The sequence below is a fragment of the Dipodomys merriami genome, unplaced genomic scaffold, assembly GCF_024711535.1.
Source record: "Dipodomys merriami isolate MVZ:Mamm:240054 unplaced genomic scaffold, mDipMer1.0.p SCAF_22, whole genome shotgun sequence".
In the NCBI taxonomy this organism is placed as follows: Eukaryota; Metazoa; Chordata; class Mammalia; order Rodentia; family Heteromyidae; genus Dipodomys; species Dipodomys merriami.
In genome coordinates, this window is record NW_027203604.1 from 10,011,019 (window position 1) to 10,036,219 (window position 25,201).

At 38.8% G+C, this 25,201-nt stretch overlaps 1 long non-coding RNA gene across 2 annotated transcripts in view; it reads right to left on the reverse strand.

Annotated features, from left to right (window-relative positions):
• The window catches only part of LOC138834696 (uncharacterized), an 89,157-nt gene that overhangs the window by 52,681 nt on the left and 11,275 nt on the right, over window positions 1–25,201 (reverse strand). The window contains exons 2-3 of one of the 2 annotated variants that reach the window (XR_011374233.1): window positions 17,550–17,659; window positions 3,469–3,673 (exon numbers count right to left, since the gene is read on the reverse strand). This is a non-coding gene — a long non-coding RNA (uncharacterized lncRNA). Of the gene's footprint in view, window positions 1–3,468; window positions 3,674–17,549; window positions 17,660–25,201 lie in introns of those variants that run through there. The other variant, XR_011374232.1, reaches the window with a different exon arrangement.

The window sequence follows — 25,201 nt, forward strand, 5'->3', positions numbered from 1 at the left end:
GTGGTAGAGCGCTAGCCTTGAGCTGAGGGACAGCATTCAGGCCCACAACCGGACCCCCCCCCCCAAAAAAAAGAAAAAGAAAAATTGTGCATGGAGGCAACATTTGGGAGGCCTGGGCAACATAAGGAGACCTTGTCTCAGGAAAAAGAAATGAAAGAGAGAGAGGGAGCAGGGAGAGAGAGAGATGGAAGGAAGAAAGAAAGGAAAGAAGAAAGAAAAGAAGGGAAGGAAGGAAGAGAGAGAAAGAGGGAAAGAGAGAAAGAAAGAAAAAGAGAGAAATGAAGGAAAGAAAAAGAAGAAAGGAAGGAAAGTAAAGAAAAGAAGGAAAAGGAGGGAGGGAAGGGAGATAGAAAGAGAAGGAAGGGAATGAGGGAAGGAAAAAGGATATGAAATGTAGCAAGTGAAACAATCCACAGTACAATTATCTTACAATTGATTTGTATTTATCATCTAAAATGTACAGTACAACAATAAGATGATCATCCTATTGTCTTCATACATGCACCAAGCAGTCCCAGCAGAGGGATAGGGTAATGTTATCCCTAGTCCCAGCTGCTTGGGAGACGGCTACACAGGGAAACCCATTTCAAATAAAGTACAATAAATTAAAAGGAAGTGATTTAAATAGAAAGTTCTGTAGACTTTAAAGACCATATATGAATAATCACTAATCATATGAAATGAACACACTCAACATCCTTACTCATTAAGGAAATGAAAAATCAATACCACAATGAGATATGTGAACATAATAATGCTTGCTAGGACAGGACAAATGACAAAGATGATGGGAGAATGTGGAGGAGTTGGAACTCTCACACGCTGCTCACAGATGTACAAAAATGGTATAACTACTTTGAAAAATAGTTTGGTGATTTCCCTGAGCATACCACCACTGTATAATTTAGTATTCTACTCCTAAGCATTCAACCATAATAAAAGGAAGCATGCATGTATGTAAAGTCTTATGCATGGATATCCATACCGGCTTTACTTTTAAAACACAAGAAGTAAGCCAATTCCTCCAATAAGTGATGGGTAAATAAACTGTGACTCATGAACACAGTGATAACCATTCAGCAACAAAAAGCAGCAAAACACTGAAGAACACAAGCATGTGTTAGCACTTGTAGAATCATGTGGTCTGTGTGTGAATCTAGAGAAAGTTAATCTCAGAAAGCAGGTCAAGCCAGGGACAGGCTAAGCTGTGTCAGATGGAGAGCAAAAGAACTTTTGGGAGTGATAGAAAGTTTTATATGTTGATTATTGTCACCATTATGGAGGTATACATGTTCATCATTGTTCATCGACTACATATTCAAAACAAGTGCATTTTGTTGTATGTAAATTTAAATATTGGATTTTTTAAGTAAACAATTGAAACTATCATTATTCCTCAATGTGTTCTTTGGGAGGGGGCAACAGTACCAGGGTGTGAACTCAGGGCCTCAAACTCTGACTTTGTTTTTTCACTCAAGGCTGGCACTTTACCACTTGAGACACAGTTGAACGTCTGGCTTTTTGGGTGTAGTTAATTGGAGATGTCTCATGGATTTTCCTGCTTGGGCTGGCTTTGAACTACAATTCTCAGATCCCCTGAGTAGCTGGGATTACAGGTGTGAGCCACCTGCACCCAGCTTAATTCTTTCAAGAATGAGAAGATGGTCTGCCTGGTGAACTAGTTGTGTTTCATTGACTCCTCTCTTGACCTACCTCTAAAACCAGTATGTTCAGTGTGTTTAAATCATCCTTGAGGAAAATGAGAGAGGAGAGAGAAGGAGACAGAGACAGAGAGAGAAAGAGAGGATTGGGCCTTCTGTTCCTGCCCTTGTCCCTGTTGCCCCTGGTGGCTGAAACTCACCAAATGGACTTTGCATATTGTGTGCACAGTTCCTAATGTGACTGGCTGGTTGGAGGACAGTCAAGTAATTGCAGTCAAGTGAATGAGAGTCAATCAGTAACCTCTGAGATGTCCATGTAACTGGAGAAACCAGTTCACTTGTTGAAATGAGCAAACTATGCAGAATGAGATCTTCCTAATCTCCACCTACCAAGTAATATATCTGGGATTGCAGGCTTGAGTCACTACAATTTTCTCCCCAAAACTCCTGGGATTTGAGCTGGGATTCTTATGTTTGCTAGACAAATATTCTACCACTTTAGTCATGCCTACAGCCTTGTTACTAATATTTATTAATATTTTTTAGTATCCATCCTATTAATTTCCCTCTGTTCTTTTCTTTTTGTCTGCTATTTCTGGGTTTGTTTTGTTTTGCTTTTTTCTTTTTGTCTATGATCTGGAGTTACATTATTAGGTTAGTTTGTCTGAATCTTTTGTGTTTGTGTGTCATTTGTGGGGCTTGAGCCCAGGGCCTGGGCACTGTCCCTGAGTTCTTTTTGCTCAAGGCTAACACTCCACCACTTTGAGCTGCAGCTCCACTTTCGGTTTTTTGAAAGGTTAATTGGAGCTAGGAGTCTCATAGGGACTTTTCTGCTTAGGTTTCAAATCACAATCCCCAGATCTCAGCCTCCTGAGTAGCTAGGATTACAGGTGTGAGCCACTGGTGCCCAGCTAAATTACATTTTTTTAACCACAAAAAAATATGATATCTCTTTTTTAAGTAAAAATATAAGCAAATAGATTCTAATAAAATTTATTAAGAACCAAGGCTTTTTAAGTTTTTGTTGTTGTTGTTGTTGCTTTTGTTATTGTTATTGCTGTTGTTTTTCGTGCTGGCACCAGCATTTGAACCTGGAGCCTGGAGCTCTCACATGGCTTTCTTGCTCATGACTGGCACTCTACCACTTGAATCACACCTCTAGTTTGCATTTTTGAAGTTTTAAACAACAGTAGAACTATTGACTACTTAACTATTATCTATTTTAGCATGATGCACACTTCAAAAACCCACTTGAGGGCAATCTTTTGATTGAGGAAAAGCAAGAACATACACAGAACAAAAAGCACATGCTTTTTTGTGACAGAAAATAGTGACACAAGAAGTCACTATTTCTCCAGTAAGTACAATTGAAAGATTTATATACTTTGTGTCCATACACGTGTGTGTGTGTGTGTGTGTGTGTGTGTGTGTGTGTGTGTGTGTGTGTGTGTGTGTGTGTGTGTGTGTGTGTGGTTTGGCTTTATGTAGCCCTTAATTGTCTTTCAAATTAACTTTTACAAGTTAACTATATATGTGCTATATACAGATTTAAAGTAAAAAATACCTAGCTTTGGGGTTGGAGGTGTGTTTCAAGTCATAGGGCACCCAGCCAATGTGCAAAAGCAAGTGTCAGACACCTAGTTCAAATCCTGGTCTCAGACTAAACAAAAAACAAAATAAAACAAAAAACAAAAACCCTAATCTTTAATAAAGAAAAGAATCACGAATAACTTTGATTAAATAATTTAAAACAATTGCTTTTATATATCTTTGCTTTGAGAGTTTTGGTCTTAATTTTTACCTGCTCAAGCACTGAACTGAACACAATCGCAGTGGCTTCCCCAGCAACTAGACTCACTTTGTCCTCTGTGTACTTAGCGCCACCTTGTGATCATGTCGCTTCAAGAAATTACAAGTGATGTGATCATTATAACCTTTCTGGAAAATGCAGCTGGATGTTTTCTGAGGTAAATTAGAAGGCTGCAAGCCGCAGAGATACTACGCAGATGGTGCTGTAAAAGGAGGAAATTCAATGAACAAAACCATAATTAATGCCTTGTTGGGAAACTACCCCAAGCCAACATTCCTTCTCATAATATATAAATGTGGTCTAGTTATTTAGCATTTAATGCACTCATTTTACTACACATAATGAAGTAACTTTTTTATTTTTTCAAATTCTCTGAATTAAATGTAAATAAAATAAATTGGGATCTGTTTTTGAAATGTTTGCATTTGTATATGAGTTACCATTTTATGATGAGTTTATTTACTACAGATGTCCAAGAGATCATCTCAGCTCGAGAATGTTCAGTGGAGTGAGATAAATGACAAGTATGAATGAATTCAGAGAATGGAACATTTTACAACACTTCTGATCTCATCCTTTAGGAAATCAATGTAAAATGCTTATACAAAAGAAACAGCACAAGCCGGGCGCTGGTGGCTCACGCCTGTAATCCAAGCTACTCAGGAGGCTGAGGATCATGGTTCAAAGCCAGCGTAGGCAGAAAAGTCTGTGAGACTCTGATCTGATCTCCAATAAACCACTAGAAAACCTGAAATGGCTCTGTGGCTCAAGAGGCAGAGCTCGCTCACCTTGAGCTGAAGAGCGCAGGGACAGTACCCAGGCCCAGAGTTCAAGCCCCACGACAGACCAAAAAAAAAAAAAAAAAAAAAAAAAGAAAGAAAGAAAAAAAAAAAAGAAACAGCACAAATGAATGAAGAGTATCAAAAATGGTAAATATGTAGACAAATATAAAGCTTCATGTTTTATATATTCATGATAAAATAGTTTAATGATTAAGCAAAAAAGATAAAGCATAACAGTTTACATGAAATATAGGACAATAGCACAAAAGATGGAAAGAGCAAAAATATATTGCTATAAGCTTTTTACAATGCACATGAATTGGTATCATATTATTTGAAGTTAAATGGTTAAAAGTTGAAAATGTATTAGTCTGAGAGCTACAAAAGATGCCTGGAGATACGGGCTATACTCTAAATACAGAGAAAATGAGACAGTAAACATGCACAACTTGATTTTTGCAAGAGACAGCACCAAAGGAAAGAGAAAAAAGTGAGATATGACAAATTAAAAAAAATAGTCTGACAATTGTTGGTCACTCACGCCTGTAATCCTACTTACTCAGGAGGCTGAGATCTGAGGACCATGGTTCGAAGCCAGCCTGGGCAAGAAAGTCCATGAGACAATTAGCCATCAAAAAGCCAGAAGTAGCGCTATGTGGCTCAAGTGGTAAAGTACTAGTTTTGAGCAACAATGCTCAGGGACAGCACCCCAGCTCTAAGTTCAAGCCCCAGGACCAGCACAAAACAAACAAACAAAAACCCAGTCAGACTATACCAAAATTGGCCCATATTTACATTGGATGTAAATGTTCTGATTAAATAGAAACAAAGCAATGGGCTACAGGCATGATTCAAGAGGTAGGGTGCATGGCTTAGCAGGAGATCCTGGGTTTAATCCCCAGTTCTGGAGGGGTAAAAAAGATATTTTCAGCTTAATGCAAAGCAAGCTATTATACCATAACATAATGGTAAGAAATGCTCTTCAAGTGTAAAGACGTGGCGGTGAAGGGCAGAGGATGAGGCAAATCCAGAACGCGAATGCTCGGGAAGGAAAGCTGGAAGGACTACAGTAGATTTCTCTATACAGCCAACCATCACTGGGAGGAGGGGAACAAATCATCACAAAACAATGTAACTACTGACCAAGAAGATAGAGCGACACCCCAAAGGCCTGGGAACACACTGAAAAGGCTTCTAAATAGACAGAGCCTACGTTTCTTAAAATGAAAGAGAAAAATAGGGAAATTCTCAGGGTTGAAAATTTTAACATTTGTCTCTTCTTTCAGCAAGATTTGAGAATATCATCAACCAACTTGGCCTAATAGAACTGACACAGATCACTCAATCCATCAACATCACAATGGACTTTTTTTTTCAAATTTTCCCTAAACATTTGCCAACACAAACTATATTGAGTCATAAATCTATTCCCACCAATTTTGTGTGTGTGTGCTGGTACTAGGGCTTGAACTCAGGCCCTTGAGCTCTTATTTGGCACTTTTTCCCCTCAAAACTGTTGCTCTACCACTTAAGCCAAACCTCTACTTCTAGTTTTTCTCTATGTAGTTGTTTATAATATTCTTATGGACTTTTCTGCCTGGGTTGGCTTTGAACCTCAATCCTCAGATATCAGCCTCTTGAGTAGTTAGTATTATAATTATAAGCCACCAACATCTAGCTCACCAAATTTTAAAGGACTGAAACTATGTAGGGTATGTTCTCTGATCACATGTGATTATACAAAGAAAAAATCATATAACAGGAAGATATCAAGGAAAGTCCCAAACATATAAATATTAAACAATACTCCTCTCAGTAGCCCATTTGCTAAGAAAATAAGGGGTAAATTCTAAGTTTTTTGAAACTTTGTAATTATGAAGACACAAAATTACCAGAATATATATAGGGTGCAGATGAAAGGCAACCAAACAAGAAATTTATATATTTAAATATTTCTAGTACAAAAGAAAATAGAAGAGGGCTGGGAAGGTGGCTCAGTGGTAGAGCACTTGTCTTGCATGCCTGAGGTCCTGGGTTTGATTCCTCAGCACCACATAAGCAAAAAGAAAAAAGCCTGAAGTGGCATTGTGGCTCAAGTGGTAAACCGCTAGCCTGAGCTGAAGAGCTGAGGGACAGTGCCCAGGCCCAGAGTTCAGGCCCCACATCCGGACCCCCCAACCCCCCAAAAAAAAGAAAAAGAAAAAGAAAATAGAAGATTAAAAAGCCAAATAAAGCCGGGGGCTGGTGGCTTATGCCTGTAATCCTAGCTACTCAGGAGGCTGAGATCTGAGGATTGTAGTTCAAAGCAAGCCTGGGCAGGAAAGGCCAAGAGAGTCTTATCTCCAAAAAACCACTCAGAAAACTAGAAGTGGAGCTGTGGCTCAAGTGGTAGAGTGCTTGCCTGGATCTGAAGGCTCAGGGACAGTGCCCAGGCCCAGAGTTCAAGCCCCATGACTGATAAAAAAAAAAAAGCCAAATAAATTTAAACTAACTAGGAAGAAAGTAATGATAAACAAATCAGTATATTAGGAGAGAAGAAATAATATGGAAAATCAGTGTAATCAAAATCTTTGAAAATATCATTAAATTTATTTATCTTTTTGGTCATTAAGAGAATATAAAAATATAAAATAAGGGGCATCAATATAGTTCTTAAAATACAGAAAAAATAATATTAAGAATTAATCATCATAATTAAGAATTATAAGCAATTATTAATTTATTCACATAAATTAAAGGTCATATAATGAATCCCTCAACATAGCCTTCATAATAAATACAAGAAAAAATAAAGTACTTGGGTAATTCCATATTTTTTTAAACTCATTTTGTAGAAAAATTTTTCCTACAAATAAAATTCCAGACCTGGAAGGCCTCACTGTCAATTGATTAAAGATGAAACTATCAACCTTACATAACAACATTCAGAAAATTAGAGAAGGAAGAGAGAAAGAATATTCTCCAAGGCATTTTATGTGATTGGAGTATCATGACTTTGTAAACACACAAATATTTTATAAAACAAGTAAAATGCCAAGAAAGATAAGTGCCATGAAGAAAGCATCATGAAAGTAGAAATAAAAATTGTTCATAATACTAGCAATTCACAATTGGCAATGTATAAAATTGGTAATACGTCCAGGCCCCAGTGGCTCACACTTGCAACCCTAGCTGCTCAGGAGACTGAGATCTGAGGATTATGGTTTGAAGCCAGCCTAGGCAGTGAAGTCCATAAGACTTTCCTATTAACTACCAAAAAAAAAAAAAAAAAAAAAAAAGCTGGAAGTAGAACTGTGCCTCAAGAGGTAGAGTGCTCACCTTGAGCAAAAGAAGCCCAAGCTCTAAGATCAAGCCCCAGAACTGGCACATAAACAAAACTGATAATAAAAACTGATAATACATCATGATAAAAATAAAATTTTCCATCCCTAAATTGCAGATTGTGAAATAAGTCATGCTAATTCATCACATTAGAAGACAGAACAAAAATAATGAACATTTCAATAGATGCTATGGTTGTTGTCTTTCCAACACTATTTCAAAGTACCTTCGACAGCTGACTTATAAAGGAAGAAGGTTTATTTTTGGATAATAGTTTTTTGGGGGGAGGGGGGGTCCAGTCGTGGGGCCTGAACTCTGGGCCTGGGCGCTGTCCCTCAGCTCTTCAGCTCAAGGCTAGCGCTCTACCATTAGAGCCACAGCGCCACTTCCAGCTTTTTTTTTCTTTTTGCTTATGTGGTGCTGAGGAATTGAACCCAGGGCCTCATGCATGTAAGGCAAGCACTCTACCACTAAGCCACCTTCCCAGCCCCTGGTTTATAGTTTTGGAATTCCCAGTTGGTTGTCATCTGGCCTCGTTCTGGGCCTGTGTGAGGAAGCATATCACAGGCAAAGGAGGAAAGCAAAACCACCCACCTGTGGCAAAACAGAGGGCTAGTTATCCCTTCCAAACACAGGCCTGGATGACCTAAGGATGTCCCACTAGTCTCTGCCTCTTAGAGGTTACACTACTTCTAAATAGCTGTCCCTGGGGACTAAATCTTTTAACACATGGGCTTTGGAGGACACATCCAAACCATAGCAGATGTAGAATAAGCATTTGACAAATTTTAATCATATATGATTTTTTAAAAAACATCTTCTAGTACATTGAAGTATTAAACAATTCCCTAATCTGACAAGGGTGGCCATAAAAATAAATTAGTCACTACAATAGTACTAAATTTGGTGCCATAATCCCTTCTCCTACAATCACAGACAAGGATGTTGTTCCTCCCATTCAAAATTGTGCAGCATGCTTGACAGTCCAGTAAAGCGAGATGAAGAATAAAGGGTATGAGATTATACAGGAAGAAGTAAATAATATCTTTATTGGAGACAAAGTAGTCATAGACATAGAAAGTTCTGAGGAATCTAGAAGAACTACCAGCACAGGCAAATAAAGCTAAAAGTAGGGGAGAGAAAATAGCAGAAGCAGACCAAAATCATTTGATTTTAATACACTGTCACATATATGTATCTGTATTTGTATCTGTATCTCTCTCTCTCTCTCTCTCTATATATATATATATATATATATTTAAAGCTACAATACAATCAATAGCATGAACAATTACAAAATACGGATAAAGAAATTTGTGTAAGACATCTACAGAGAAGCTACAAAATACTGATGAGAGACCTGAAAGACCTAAGTAAATTACAAGTGTACCATACTGAAGTAAATTACAAGTGTACCATACTGAAGTAAATTACAAGTGTACCATACTGAAGTAAATTACAAGTGTACCATACTGAAGTAAATTACATGTGTACCATACTGAAGTAAATTACAAGTGTACCATACTGAAGTAAATTACATGTGTACCATACTGAAGTAAATTACATGTGTACCATACTGAAGTAAATTACAAGTGTACCATACTGAAGTAAATTACATGTGTACCATACTGAAGTAAATTACAAATGTGTACCATACTGAAGTAAATTACAAGTGTACCATACTGAAGTAAATTACAAGTGTACCATACTGAAGTAAATTACATGTGTACCAGGTCCAACTCAAGAGTGTTGTAATTCTACAAAAAGTAATTCATAGATTGAATTTGACACTATTCGGTGTTTGCTATTGTTACCTATAGAAACAAACTAGAGAATACTGAAGTTTTAGGAAAATGCAAAGTAGACAAAACAACTTTGAAGTATGGGAGTTTACAAAAGGTTGATTATAAAAACTTAATACAGATGACAGACATTGGAGCAGGACAGTGACTCAAGCAATAGATCCAAGTAATTCAGATAGCTTTTTTTTTTTTACAATTGGATCTTTGAGTGTGTAAAACTATTATTATCCCTTACTTTTCACCCTAAATGAAATTTAATCCAAATCAATCATTGGTTTAAATATAAAAACTAAAGTTCTGGACTATATAAGGTTAAGTTTTTGTTATCTTGAGATTTCTTTGGTGTAAAAAAATCTTACACAAATGACGAACCATTCAAGATGATAAGTAGGAATTCAACAAATTTAAAACTTTTCTCCAAAGCCAATATGAAAACTATAACTCAAAAGCAATTTATTTCCTGGAAGAAACCCAAATAAAACCTGACCTCTGAACAAGAGGTCGTAAGTACAGGTTTCCTGGGCCACTTTGCTAAACACAACTGCAAATCCTGGAAATGGCGCACAGACTCTAAAATGCAGAAAGAAAACACCAGCTCTAGAGATCACAATAGCTCAATAGCTATGCACATATGACCATATAAATTGATGCTCATCAAAAATGAATTCCAAGACATGGAAACAGGAGGGTTTTTTTTCCCGTTTCTTTGTTTTTGTTTTTTGAAGGTACTGTGTGAAGTTACTTCTTTTTTCTTTCATTGTTTTCCTTTGGTTTATCCCCTGTTGTCATTGTTTTTTATTTTTGTACCCTGTGTATTGTATATACATTTACCTGATTTTGAGGAAGGGAAGAGAAATAACAAAATGATGAGACAAAGGACAAAGGGTTGAACCGATACAACAATGACACTAACAATACACTATGTTGGAAATGAACTTTACAACTTGGAGGGGAGGGGAGTGGTGGGGGTGGGGGGGAGGGAAAGTGGGAGAAACAATGTTTGACAAGAAATACACTCATTACCTTACTTACGTAACTGTAACCCCTCTGGCATCACCTTTTCAATAAAATTAAATAAAAAAGAAAACACCAGCTGGTTTGAGATCTGAGGTCTAGAAGAGCAGCACAGAAGCAGCACATATTGCATCATAGGTGGCAAAGAAAGACCATTCAAACCCTGTGTGTTAGTCAGCTTTCTGTTACTGAGACAAAGTATCTGAGACTATCATCTTGTGTTTACCTAATGAAGTTTGCATACAAGCTCAATAAAACTTGCAAAAATACATTGCCACTGTTTGTAGCAGAAAATCCCAAATAATGATTAAAATAGCTTTTTGTATAAATCTTTTAAAGTAAATTTTTATTGCAAAATAATGGTACTTTTATTTTATTTTATTTTGGTCGTTGGTGGGGTCTGAACTCTGGGCCTGGGCGCTGTCCCTCAGATCTTCAGCTCAAGGCCAGTGCTCTACCACTTGAGCCACAGCACCATTTCTGGCTTTTTTTTTTTACTTATGTGGTGTTGAGGAATTGAACTCAGGGCCTCCTGCATGCAAGGCAAGCGCTCTACCACTGAGCCACCTTCCCAGCCGCATGAAGGCATTTTTAAATATTTCTTTTTTGTTGTTTTTGTTTTTGGGTCCGGTCATGGGGCCTGAACTCTGGGCCTGGGCACTGTCCCTCAGCTCTTCAGCTCAAGGCTGGCACTCTACCACTTGAGCCACAGCGCCACTTCCGGCTTTTTTTCTTTTTGCTTATGTGGTGCTGGGGAATCGAACCCAGGGCCTCAGGCATGCAAGGCAAGCGCTCTATCACTGAGCCACCTTCCCAGCCCCATGAAGGCACTTTTAAATATTTCTACACTAATGTCTCATTATTAAATTATTCTAGCATGCACTGGGAGCTTATGAAAAGATGATCAAATCTTGTCAAACATTTGTGACTTTTACTGAATTGGTCACAATAAAATGTTGCTGAGATTATTTACCATAGCTAAGATGCCCCTCAGTAGATGAATGGATCAAGAAAATGTAGTATATATACAATGGAATTCTATGCCTCCATCAGAAAGAATGGCATTGCCCCATTTGTTAGGAAATGGAAAGACTTGGAAAAAATTATATTAAGTGAAGTAAGCCAGGCCCAAAAAAACATAGGTCCCATGATTTCCCTTATTTGAAATAACTAGTGTATGTCTGGGACAAAAAGAAAAGGTCAAAAGCCATGTACATATGACCAGATAAGATGATGTTAAGCAAAATGAACCCCAAGATAGGGACACAAGTGTTTTTTTTTTCTTTCTTGCTATAGTTCCCAATGTATTTATAATGAACTGTGTGATTTTTTTGTTTCTTTGTATGTTCCTCCCCCACGGTATAATCCCTGTTTACACTGTATTTGATGTTGGTGCCCTGCATCTTGTATATACACTTCTCTAGCTTAGGGAGGGGAAGGGAAAAAACAAAATGCTTAAATAGGGATACAGGTTGACCCATTGTAACAATGTTACAACATGTTATGTTGAAAAATGAACTTCACAGTTTTAGCAAAGAGGTGGGGAGGGGGTAAAGGGGGAATGTAGTTGTGGGAGTGGGAGGGAAGAGATGGTAGGGGGAAAACAAAGGAGGAGTAACAATGCTTGATAGGAAATGTACTCATTACCTTGCTCATGTAACTGTAACCCCTCTGTACAGTATTTTCACAATAAAAACATATTTAAAATGTTGCTGAGCATAGTATTTTTAATAATGATTTTACTAGTATCCTTATTATTCCTATTTTAAATTTAAGAGAACAAAAAATCACTGCATTGTAAGAATCTCAAAATTTAATCTTCCTGTAAGTTCATTTCATAATGATTACTCTCTAAAATACCTGTCAAGAAAAAAAAGGAACTTATAAGGGTTGGTGTGTTCCACTTATCAATCACTATTGATAAATGTTTGTCAATAGGTAAGGCTATGTGCCTGCAATGACACATGTGGCCACTAGGGGTTGGTCATGCTCTGTAGTGCACACAGCCAGCCCTCTGATAGAACGCCCAGCACCTGGGCTTCTACAACAGCTGACGTCTCTCAAAGAAAGATGGACAAGGCATAGATCTTCATTTTATGAAGTTTCCTAAAGAAGATTCTCCATAGATAAGCTTGAATTGCCCTAAAAATCAGTTCCTCACAATAAGGCAGAAATTACTGTGAAGAAAACCTATATTATCCTTGATGCCTATGTCATTGCCCTAATGGTTTGTTTTGTCGGTGGTGGGGCTTGAACTCTGGGCCTGGGCACTGTCCTTCAGCTCAAGGTGAGCGCTCTACCACTTGAACCACAGCGCCACTTCCGGTTTTCTAGTGGTTTATTGGAGATAAGAGTCTCACGGACTTTCCTGCCCAGCCTGGCTTTGAACCGCCAACCTCAGATCTCAGCCTCCTGAATAGCTAGGCTTACAGGCGTGAGCCACTGGTGCCCAGCCCTAATGTAATTTTTAAAAAATGGCTTAAGATATCCTTAAGAGGACTTTAGTGTTGAGGCTCATATTATTCTAAGAGTTGTCAGTACTGACATTTAGGGCTAGAAAACATTTCATTTATTTTTTTTATGTCTGGGGAAACCTGGCCACTGCTTACCTTCCCAAACTGTAACAACCAAACAGGTCTCTGGAGTCTGCAAAAGACCCTCACTGAGAAAGTCTCCCCCAGATGAAAGCTGTGAGCCTCCAACGAAGTTTCAATTACTAGAAATACTAAAGGGAAAAAAAAATCCACTATTCTGGAATGAACTTGCATCCCAATGCCCTGGCGTCTCAATCCTCTTGAATTTCCAGCAGTGCTGATGCTACTGATTCGAGAACCACCTTGGAGAACCACTGCCCTCACAAGAAAGAGTAATTCATCCTGCATGCACATATTCTGGAAAAAGCCTCCATTTCCTAAGACACTTTATCCTAATTGAACTGACACTGTGCTATGCCTACCTGGGCAGCGCTGACACTGTATGAAGCCACCTAGTACTACGGAAATAGTGGTGAGACTAGTGTGGGATGGTAAGGGATGCCTGGAGAACAGGGGCTTCATAGCAAAGGAACTCGGGAGGAATGAATGTTCCTGCCTCTTCCTCCCTCCGCCATCCTCTTCTGTCCTCCATTTCTTCTCTGTTAGGAAAATCAGAGATACCTCCCGCTGTTCTCTGCCTTCCAGAGGACTGCCCACCTGTACATCTGTCAACAAAATGTCCGTGATAGTCCATTTTGTGCTGCTATAATAAAAGACCTGAGGCTGAGATCTTACAAAGGACAGATCTTTTTCCTCTTTTTTTCTTAGTACAATGGCTTAAACTCAAGGCCTTTCCACTTGTTAGGCTAGCACTCTACCATGGAGCTAGGCCTTTTGCTCTCAGAAAAGAGGTTTATTTAGCTCATAGTTCTGGAGGTTCAAGAGCATGGCACTGTTACCTACTCACTGTGTCAAGAGTCTCGTAACAAAGGGCATCACCACAGTATGAGCATAGGAGGCAGGAAGTAAGAGAGCTGGAGCTGTTCGGCTCACTATTATATAACCTGCTCTCAAGGAAATTAATCCACTCCTACCAGATCTAATCTCTCCCTGAGAAACAGCATTCATCACTTCCAAGGCCTAAGCTCCATCACCTAACTGGCCCTGACTAGACTCCACATCTCTTAGTCCCTACAACCTCCAAACACTTCTAACACATGGACCTTTGGGGTAGAAAGCATGTCTGAACCGTAGCAGCATCCAACTCAGAACTACAAGAATGTTCATATAGTCAGAAATTACTGCTATTAGCACTTTTACATGCCCCTAGGAGAACACAAATAGAGTTAGTTAGAAACAGAAAAAAAAGCTACTTCATTGGTGAACTATTTCATGGAAATCCTTCTTAATAATGGGTCCACTCCACAGGGATAAAACTCAGGAAAGAGGGGACACCATTATTGTTTTGTTAGTTATGCATTTAACATACCATGAGTTTACTAATAAAATGAAAAGTCAAAGCTACTTTATGTCTGTCCCTTTCATAGATATATCTTAAAAATAGAAACACTCCTAACATGTAAAATGCTAAATGGATAGGTTATGAAGGTTCATATTTTTGTTTTTAAGGTAAAAAATGGGAAATTTTCACAGAAAAACAACCACAGATTCAGCAGAACTAGCTATGTTGTAAACATAAATGCCCCAACATAAATTGACCCTGAAGGTGAAGGACATGAGAAAGGGTGAGTCTCCCTGGGCCAGGATGCAGGATCTGACTCCAGCTCTTCTTTGAAGATGGGGAAAGGAGAAAAGAGAACACAATCCACTGAGGAGAATACTTCCTTTACTCTCATAGTTGAAACCAATGAGCTTAGATAGAAGAACTTCAACAGAACTTTGGAAAATACTGCTTCAATGAAACCATTGCTTTAATTTAAATAGAATGCTAGTAGAGTCAATCATGAAAGGAAAAAAAAACTATTAGAAACTTTATCAGACAGCTTGTAGAAGACATCCAGTTAAAAGCTTGGTTAATAATGGGGAATTTTGCAGGATTAAAAAAATTATCTTGAAAGGTTTTTATTTTTTGGCAGAAGTCACATTGTCTTTATAGCCAGCCACAGACCTCAAACAAGTTCATCCCTATGATGTGTTTTTCAGATAATTGTGACACTGGAAAGAACATATTCTACTTTAAAAGTGTTTTCTTTTTGTAAGGCAAAACTAGGTCTGCTTATTTTTCTGTCTATTCTGTTATATAAGTCACTGGCAACTAATGGTTCATTAACAAAAGTTTGCCTTCTTTGAAGGCAGATTGATAACCAGAAGAATTATAGAACATGTCCTCAGTGGTCTCTGACATAATTTTTCCTCAAAATTCTGTGTAATTCACTCACTCTTCTTATTCTCACAGTGAGCTCAGATTGAAGTTGTTTATTACTATGTTCTGCAAGTTAAGAGCTTTGACCTACAATGATGTAAGGAAAATCTACACTATAAGAAAGGAGACATTCCTTATGCAACTGCATTATTTTCCACTAAACTTGCCATTGCCAAATGACACTTCTGGTATAAGTGCCTTCCACGTGGTTAGGGAAGTAAATAGTGTAAGCAAGCCCCAGAACCTGGGCAGGAGGCAAAGAACAGACCTTCAACAGAAGGCCAGTTGCTTCTGTTCTAGTCCCCATGAAAACACTGGACACTAGGACTAAACAGCACGTTCCACTTCATTAAATGAAGGTAGCCACCATTTACTCGGTGCTGACCCTGAGCCTGAACTGCACTAAGAGATCTGTGGGGTACGAGTAGCTGTAATCCTCTGGAATCATCACAATCCTCTCCATTTACAAGCAACCAAACAGAAGACCAACTGACAACCCCTGGCTATATGACATGGAGCCTAGATTCTCCGTGGAGATACAGCTTTGCTCTCCTCAGTATCTGAAATGGCAATGCATCTCACAGCTGCTCTCCTCCAAGGATTGTGACATTATGCAATGCTTTTCTATCAAGGAAAGAAGGACTCTAATCATGTGTGCGTATGTGTCTGCTACATAAAAACTATAGATTAGATATATAATATGTGCAGTATATCTATAATTAACTAAATATAAGTAATAAGATAAAGGTGAGCAACAACCATATTTCAACTCATCAACTTAAAACCACAAAGTGATGCCACTATAAAATGATCAAAATGGCTAAAATTTAACAGACTAAAACACCAAGCATTGATGAGGATACAGCAGAACAGGAACCATCACACTCCTAAGAAAAATGCAAAGTGGTTTAAAAAAACTACTTTAGGTAGCTGTCTTGCAATATGTTTGGAAGCTGAACCCTACATGTAACTTACAGTCCAGAATGCTCAGGACAGGTGTGTTCACTGTGCTTGCCCTTGGTAGCATGGGTCCCTAGGAGGGACAGGGTTCCTCCTGATGGGTTGGTAGTATTGTTAAACTTCATCCAGATGGTGTTTCCACCAAAGCATTCATTTTTTCAAATCATTCATTTTATAAAACATCATCAAGTTGGAAATGGAGTATTTTCCACTTTACTGAGTATGGGTTTTTTTTTTAACCTCCACGTAAAAGAACTTGGCAGATACAATGATAACTATAATATTTCCATAGGAAAGCTGTATTAGCATGTTGTATGGACAGAATGTGAAGACACAAGGACTCTCACATATAGGAAGGGGGATATAACAATATGAATTCTTAGGAAATGTTGACTACATCTATAAAATTTGCAAATTCACACACGTACCTCTATTCCCACTTTCCTGTGGGTGTGAAGAGGGCAGACAGTGGTCAAAGCAACAATGGCTTAACACAAGAGAGAGTTACTTTCTTTTTTTTTTTTTGGTCTGGTAGTGGGCCTGAACTCTGGGCCTGGGCGCTGTCCCTCAGCTCTTCAGCTCAAGGCTAGTGCTCTACCACTTGAGCCACAGCGCAGACTTCCGGCTTTTTTCTTTTTGCTTATGTGGTGCTGAGGAATCGAACCCAGGGCCTCAGGCATGCAAGGCAAGCACTCTACCACTGAGCCACCTTCCCAGCCCAAGAGAGAGTTACTTTCTGTGTGGGAAAAGAAGGCTAGAAATGGAAGACGGCAAAGCAGTCTCCTCTACACAGTGCTCTGACATGGATTGATTCCAGGAGCCCCTGGCAGGTACCCAAATCCAGGGTCATCATCTCCCGCTAGGAAATGGCAAAGTATTTGCATAGAACCTACAAACATCCCCCTGTAGAATTGAAATAATCTCTAAATTACGTATAATTCCTAATGTCACGTAAATGGTATACAAATATTTGTTATACCACTGAGTAGGGGAAAGTGACCAGAAAAATTGTCTGTACATGATTAGTACAGACAAAAAGATTTCCAGGTGGTTTTAATTTGTAGCTGTCACAGGTAGAGAACTCATGGTTATGGAGACTGACCAAATTTCTGTTGTGTTGAGCTGTAATTGAACCTGTGTCCACATCCACAAAGTGCCTTCCTGGTAACAAGATATCTTGTATTTTTCTGGGAGCATGAGCTCAGCATTCTATGTGTTCTTCAGTGAGCCTCTGACTCCAGGGATTGCAGCTTACAAAGGAGAAAGTAAAGATCTATTTGAAGTCAGAGTAAGGTAAAGTCTGTCTGAAGAGGAAGTGATAAGCAATGAATAAGACACGTACCAAATGGCAAAAACAGCATCCACTCACTTCCCAGACCTCAATATTCTTCTACGTCTTCCACGCCTGTGGTTCCTTGCTCATGTGCGATGTGGGACCAGGGATTGCCTTGCCTGCATTAGGGTAGGCCAGAATGACAAGAAGAAAGTGACTTTACCATAATCCTTCTCTGGCTGCTTTTCCTTTCCACCCACTCCTCGATCCACAGCTAGAGCATTCAGAGGTCATCTTCTAGGGGAGCTACTTGTACCCACTCCTAATGCCTAATGAGGGTTCCCTCACAGGGGTCTCTTAAGACATATACCACAATGGTATATCTTTTAATGTACCTATGTAACCAAAGACATATACTAAATATGCCCAAAAAAGCAGAGTAAACTATTGGAAATGAAACATAAACATCTTGCTGTGAACTGAATCTTATACTTGTATGTGTGTGCACACGTGTGGATGTCTGTATGAATTGTGTAGTTACATATTTTTTTAAATTAAGTCGTGGTCTCTATTCATCTTTTCCCTTAGCAAAGCTTTGAGCTACTGAAAGAAAAACAATGCAGCAGGACCTATACGAATAAAAATCAATTCCAACACAACTTAAGAATGTATTTTCATTTATGAATTAAGGGCTCACTGCATAGCCCATATTATTCTCCTGCTTCAGCTTCCCAAGTGCTGGGATTGTAGGCATGAGGTCCTCTTGACTGTACTAACCTTTCAAACAGGCATCATACTTTTTCTTTTTTTGGTTGGTCATGGGGCTTGAACTCTGGGCCTGGGCACTGTCCCTCAGCTCTTCAGCTCAAGGCAAGTGCTCTACCATTTGAGCCACAGTGCCACCTCTGGTTTTCTGGTGGTTAATTGGAGATAAGAGTTTCACACTTTCCTGTCCATGCTGGCTTTGAACCAAGATCCTCAGATCTCAGCCTCCTGCTTAGCTAGGATTACAAGTGTGAGCCACCGGTGCCTGGCTCCATCATACCTCTTTTATTGACTGTCTCCTACTTCCAAAATGTCAATGCCATGAGGCAGGGATCATCACTTCTCTCTTTCTCTCTTTCTTTTTTGATTTTTTAAATTTACTTTGTTACTATAAAGGGATTACAGTTATATAAGTCAGGGAATTAGTACATTTCCCTTTGTAAGTAGCTTCCCTTCCCTCACTCTTTCCAGTCTCTCCATCCAGTCTCTACTCACAACTTGTATAGTTCACTTTCATCAGTGTCTAGTAAGCACCACTACCGCACCACTTCACCCCTTTTCCCTTGAGTTCTGTGCCTTCCACTCACCCTCCCAAAGATAGACACATGAATAAACCATGGAGAAAGAAAACAGAAACAACAACTAAAGAAACCTCTTGTTTCCATATCTTGAAGTTTGTTTTGATTTATATATATATAATTTTCTATAAATATAAAGAGGCACGTAGCACTGTGCCCTTGTGTTTCTCCCTTAAGAGTATCTTCTTTTAGTTTCAACATGCCTGAGTGTTTTGAATCCTGTATAATTGATCATATCTCAGTATATTTTAATCTTTTTTGGGGGGGGGTCCAGTCGTGGGGCCTGAACTCTGGGCCTGGGCGCTGTCCCTCAGCTCTTCAGCTCAAGGCTAGCGCTCTACATCTCAGTATATTTTAGACTTAACTTCTGTATAGGAGAGAAAACATGTGCCTTTTGCCTCTCTGAGCTTGGCTTACCTCATTTAACATGATTTTTTTCTAGGTCCATCCATTTCCCTGAAAATGACATAGTATTATTCTTTCTAATGGCTGTGTAAAATTCCATTGTTTATAGGTATCACATTTATTGTAGGGCTGTTTCCATATCTTGACTATTGTGAATAGCATCACTGCCTTCTTAACTACTATAGTCTCGGGTCTAATACAGTGCTTTGCATCCTGACATGTAGTAGGTGATCACAGGTTGACCCATTGCAATGAGATGTACAAGACGCGATGTTGAAAAACAAACTTTACAATTTAGGTGGGGGGGTGGTGGTGGTGGTGGGAAGAATTATAGTTGAGGAGGTGGGAGGGAAGGGATGGTAGGGGAAAAATAAAGGAGGATGCTTAATAAGAAATGTACTCATTACCTTGCTCATGTAACTGTAACCCCTCTGTACAGTATTTTCACAATAAAAAACACTAAAAATAATTTAAAAACCTGTACAAACTTAATAAATTAATGAGTGTCTCACCACTTTGTTCAGAATCGCTTTAGTATCTGTGTATTTTTCTCTTCTTCTCTTCCTTCTTCAACTCTCTCTTTCATACATAAAAGCTCATGTACACACACACACACACACACACACACACACACACACACACATTTCTAATGCCTATAACACAGCATCTATTTAATTCTCCAGTCCTGCTCATTCCTTGCACAATCTCTTTGTATAGCTGTATAGCTTTTTTGTCTAGGAAAAACAAGTTATGCAGATGCTCTGCTGTATAGACACAGATAGGAAAATGTCTCCAAGATACTAGGACACTTCATTAAGCAAGTCACAGCCCATTTTTTGTCTCCCCTTGCTCAGCAACCTTTGGTCCACAGGCACTTAACTCATCTTAGCTACTCAACAGGGCCCTGTGCATGCTATCTTCCTGCCTGAATGCTCTTTCTTCCCCTCCCTACTAGCGTCTTCAGAGCTTTGACCTCATGTGTACCTGTGCAATTCACAATTCATCTCCCTCCCTTCCTTCCTTCCCCCTCTCTTCCTCCCCTCTTTCTTTCTTTCTTTCTTTCTTTCTTTCTTTCTTTCTTTCTTTCTTTCTTTCTTTCTTTCTTTCTTTCTTTCTTTCTTTCTTTCTCTCTCTCTCTCTTTCTTTCTTCCTTCCTTTCTTCCTTTCTTTCTCCTTCCTTCCTCTCTTCCCCCTCTCTAGATGGGGCTGAAAGATGAAATCTGGTTTCCCTCCCCTTTATCTTGTATTTTTGAAGGAATGTCTAACAAAAAGAATATGTCAAAATACCATCAATGTTTTCATAGAAGTCATAAGTGAACAGATCCCTAAGTATGATGGGAGAGGCTTTGAAAGAGGTCCAAAAATATACATACATCAGATTATAAGCATTATTATTTGGGGCAGCATTGGGTTTGAATTCAGGGCCTTATGCTTCTGAGGCAAGCACTCTATCAGCTGAGCCATCCCCCTCCACCTCTGTCCTTAAGTATTCATTTAAGTGTCTAGTGTTAAGTCAGAACGTGCATTTGGTTTAAAAGACTGTATTTTCTTCTATAGCTTGAGGTACTCTCTCACACTTTTCTATCAAAGATGTGTACACAATGAAAACAAAAAGATAACCAAAACGAAGGCAAGAATAACCTTTTGCTATCACCATTTTATGGTGGTTCCATTGCTTATTTTCTTTACTATGAGCTGAGAATGTGTGTTGGTGGGAAAGGGGTATGTTGATTGGGACATTTCTAACCACCAGATATTGTCTAAAAGGTTTAGAACTCCTGTGTCCCTAACTAAGATGCGGGTTGAGGGAAACATTTCCTTTCCATGGAAATTCAAGTCCAAGATTTAGATCCCTACTTAACATTTGATGTGAAAATGGGATTCGATGTCACAATGTAAACTCATAAATGAAATTGTGTAAACCTGCTCTTGGGAAATCGAGCTGAAAGGAATCCAGTAAAGCAGATGGTGAGGCTGCCAAACTTGTCCTGCTCCTTGTGAATCCTGACCGAGCACTCTTACTCCAGAAACTTGCTTGATTGTGATCAGATATTTCAGTAGATACATGACACTCCCACTTTCTTTGGCTTCTTCAACTTTTCCCACCCAAACCTGATGCTGCTGTCAGGACTGACATTACCACACAACTGAACATTATGAAGAAAGAGAAGTCGTTACTTCCAATTTGAAGTTCCAGACTCAAAGCATGATGGAGTTTCATATGAAAAGTCTATTTTGAATTTAAGCTGGCCACCAGTTCCTCACACCTGTAATCCTAGCTACTCAAAAGCCAGCTCGGGCAGAAAAGTCTGCTAGATTCCTATCTCTACAAGTGACCAGCAAAAAAGCAGGGCTGAAGAATGGCTTCCATGATAGAGCAGCAGCTGTGAGCAAGTGTGAGGATCTGAATTCAAACCCCAGTCCCACAAAAAATAATCTAACTTAATCCAACTCTGCCCAGACTCTATGCAAAGTGGAAACTTCTGATCTTCACCCGGGAGAGGCCAGACTATGTACGTACAAATCCAATACTGGTAAGTAGAGAGGAGGACAAATAGGGACTGTGAGGAATTTAGCATCTCCATCAGCCTGCTGTTGTCTTAGCCCCATTCCCTCTTCTTTGAGCCCCCACAATTCTTGACCCACTGGACTACCAATATGGCAGCTTATGATGGGCTCTTTTTATTATATTTTTTCTTATCTTTGAGTAGTTGTACATAGGGGTTACCATTCATCAAATGTTCATAAATATAATGCATCTTGAACCTTGCTACCCTTTTCATCATTCTCTCCCATCCCTACCAACCCAACCCCTCTCTGTTTTCCTAGTTTCACAGGATATGCATAGAATATATGACTGCGTTCATGATGGGCTCTTATGTCACTCTCTGCCCATGGCACACTGGAATGACTCTGCCTTGCTGGTGAGAGACTTACCTAGATATAGACTCAACTAATTCCTGAAGACTAAGGCCACAGCAACTACTACAAGGTGAACTAGTTTAGGGTATCTTTGCAAGCACCCCTTTGTGTACATATAGATTAGGAAATTAAGACCAATACAAGTATTGGTCAATCCCCAAAAGGTTTAGCCATTGACGCATCTGTTAACTGTGTCAAGGTGAACTGGGTCAAAGCCTAAAACACTTCCTTTAAACACTGGCAGCTACTGTGAGAGGAAGGCAGAAGTTGAAATCCCGGCATGTCCTGGACTCTGTTCTTATTGCAGGAGGGTGGGTTTCTTCAGGCTAGGCATGAATGCTTTCCTCACCCTAGATGAGCCAAGTGTAGCCATCATCGGCATGCCTGCTCCCATTGCAGCTGGGGATCTTATTGAGTCACCAGGAGGGAGTCACTCCCTAAAAGTCAGTTATGGAGTCATACATACTCTGATGACAAAAGGCTCCATACTGGCTCCGCTGTCTCCGTATATCCAGGAACTTTTCTAATAAGAGCAACCGTCAGTTCTTGTTGTCGGGCTATGCACTTCTAAAACTTAAGCCATTTTTATTTTTATGATCATCCATTCCCTTCATGCAAAAGAGAAAGGTGAAACAACATGGGGGGAGGGGGCATTGCTGATGTGCGGAGAGCCATCAAGCTAAGTAAGATTTGAGGTCAGAGCCATCCAGCTGGGGCTGTGTTACTTTGACTTTCCCCTGCTTTGTGGCTTCCTTCTCTGGTACAGCTTCCTAACTAAGAGAACCAAACTGCAATTCTTTTATGTTCCACATTCACACCACAACTAGAACCCATTCAGCATTCAGAGCCCTGTGTCCTTAGCAACTTATAGGAGGATTGACTCAATTATTTTGTGTCTCAGAGTCTTCTTTTCCCAAGAAGGTATACTAGATGGAAAAAGGAGAGACAAAAAGGAGAATGAGAAAGAAGGAGAAAGAAAAATAATAAAGCAAATATCTTTGTACCAAGATATTTCATTACCTTCAGATAATGAAACATAAAACATAAAGAGAGAGGGAGTCTTCTGCTTCTATATGTTTCACATTTGAGTGTGTATCCAACCAAACTCAAATTTAAAACATTCAGAAAAAGTTGCATCTATACTGAACACATACAACCTTTTTTCTTGTTGTTATTCCCTAAGCAACACAGTGTAATAACTACTACTTACAAAGCATTTACTTTGTCTTAAGCATCCTAAGAAATCCTGAAGTGATTTTAAAGTATACTGGAGGACAGGAACTGGGCCATGGTGGTACCTGTAATCCCAGCTATGCAGAAGGTTAACATAGGAATATGCTCAGAGGCCAATCCAGGAAAAAACACAAAACCCTATTTAATAATTTTAAACTCCAAGGCAAACAGGACTGGTGACATGACTTAAGTGAGACAGCATTGCATAGCAAGCACTGGGAACTGAGTTCAATACCAATATAGATAATAAACTAAGGAAAGAAAGAAAAGAATGGAGGGAAAGAGAAAGGCAAGGGGGGAGGAAGAGGGAGGGACTAAGGGAGGGAGTGGGGACAAAATTTCCCTGTTTGCACTAATAATCTCTTCCTCTCTCCCCAGCTCCAAACTGCCGTCTTTCTCCAGACAACCATTAATACACTTTCAGTCTCTATAAGTTAGTTTTTATGTTTAGAATATCATACAAGTTGAATCATTCAATGTACATTATGTTTTGCCTGGCTTTGTTTATCAACTAATTACGACATTTGTTTATGTGATTATGTATGCAATAGCTTATTCCCTTTTATTGTCAAGCTTGTCCCATTTATGGATGTAGTGCTATTTTGTAATCTAGCCAAACCTCTTCACCTTTAGATTGACATTTTGGTTATTTTTTGTTATTGGCTAGTGCTAATAAAAACAAAATTAATGAAATGATCATTCCCAATTATCATTTGGGAATTCCCAATTTTAATTGGGAATGATCATTTCATTAATTTTTCTAAACTTTGTAATTTACAATCTTAGCATATAACCTGACACAATTTAAAAGTCATGTATAGATCTCTATCATGTATACATCATGTAGTATTTGTGACTTTTCTTAAAGAAATTATTTTGCAGACTCCTGTTACTGTTTGTAGTTGTATTCTTTTTATTAATCCTTAGTTAAGGTTGTGTTTGCTTCTACTCAGAAATGTCAAATGTAAGAATCACAGATGACTGGGTGCTGGTGGCTCACACCTGTAATCCTAGCTACTCAAGAGGCTGAAGTCTGAGAATCATGGTTCAAAGCCAGCCCAGGCAGGAATGTTTCTGAGACTCTGATGTCCAATTAACCACCAGAAAACAAAATGGAGCTGTGGCTGAAAGTGGTAGAGCGGTAGCCTTGAGCAAATGAGTTCAAAGACAGCTCTGAGGCCCTGAATTCAAGACCCAAGGCCCCCCAAAAAATCACAGATATTTTAAATACAGAATGTTAGGATTTGCCTCCTATCTCTAGATTTCTATATTGTTTAAATATTACTGTGTGGCTTATGTAAAGTAGGTTTTATCAAGTGCATAGCTTTGGTCTATAATTCAGGAATGCTTTATAACCATCAGAAGACATTGTTTATACTTCATATGTGATCGGTATGGTCAGTTTTAAAGTTTTAAAGTGATAAATAAACTACTATAGATATTCCTGTACCAGGAAGATAGATAGATAGATAGATAGATAGATAGATAGATAGATAGATAGATAGATAGATAGATAGATAGATAGATCGATAGATAGATAGATGGATAGAATGGCAGGATTTGTGGAGGTTATCTACAAACACTATGCATTATATGAAGAACTTGAACATAGTTAGATTTGGTATCTGCAGGAGTCTTGGAATCAACCTTATATGATTTTGAGGAACTATATACATATATATAGATAAGAATGAATAAATATATGTAAATGTATAAGTTTGTAAACACAAAAGAAAGGCATATATTTCATTCTAATATAAACACCTGTAAAGACTCCACTGTGCATAAAGGTAAGTCCCTGTGAAATTAAAATGCTAA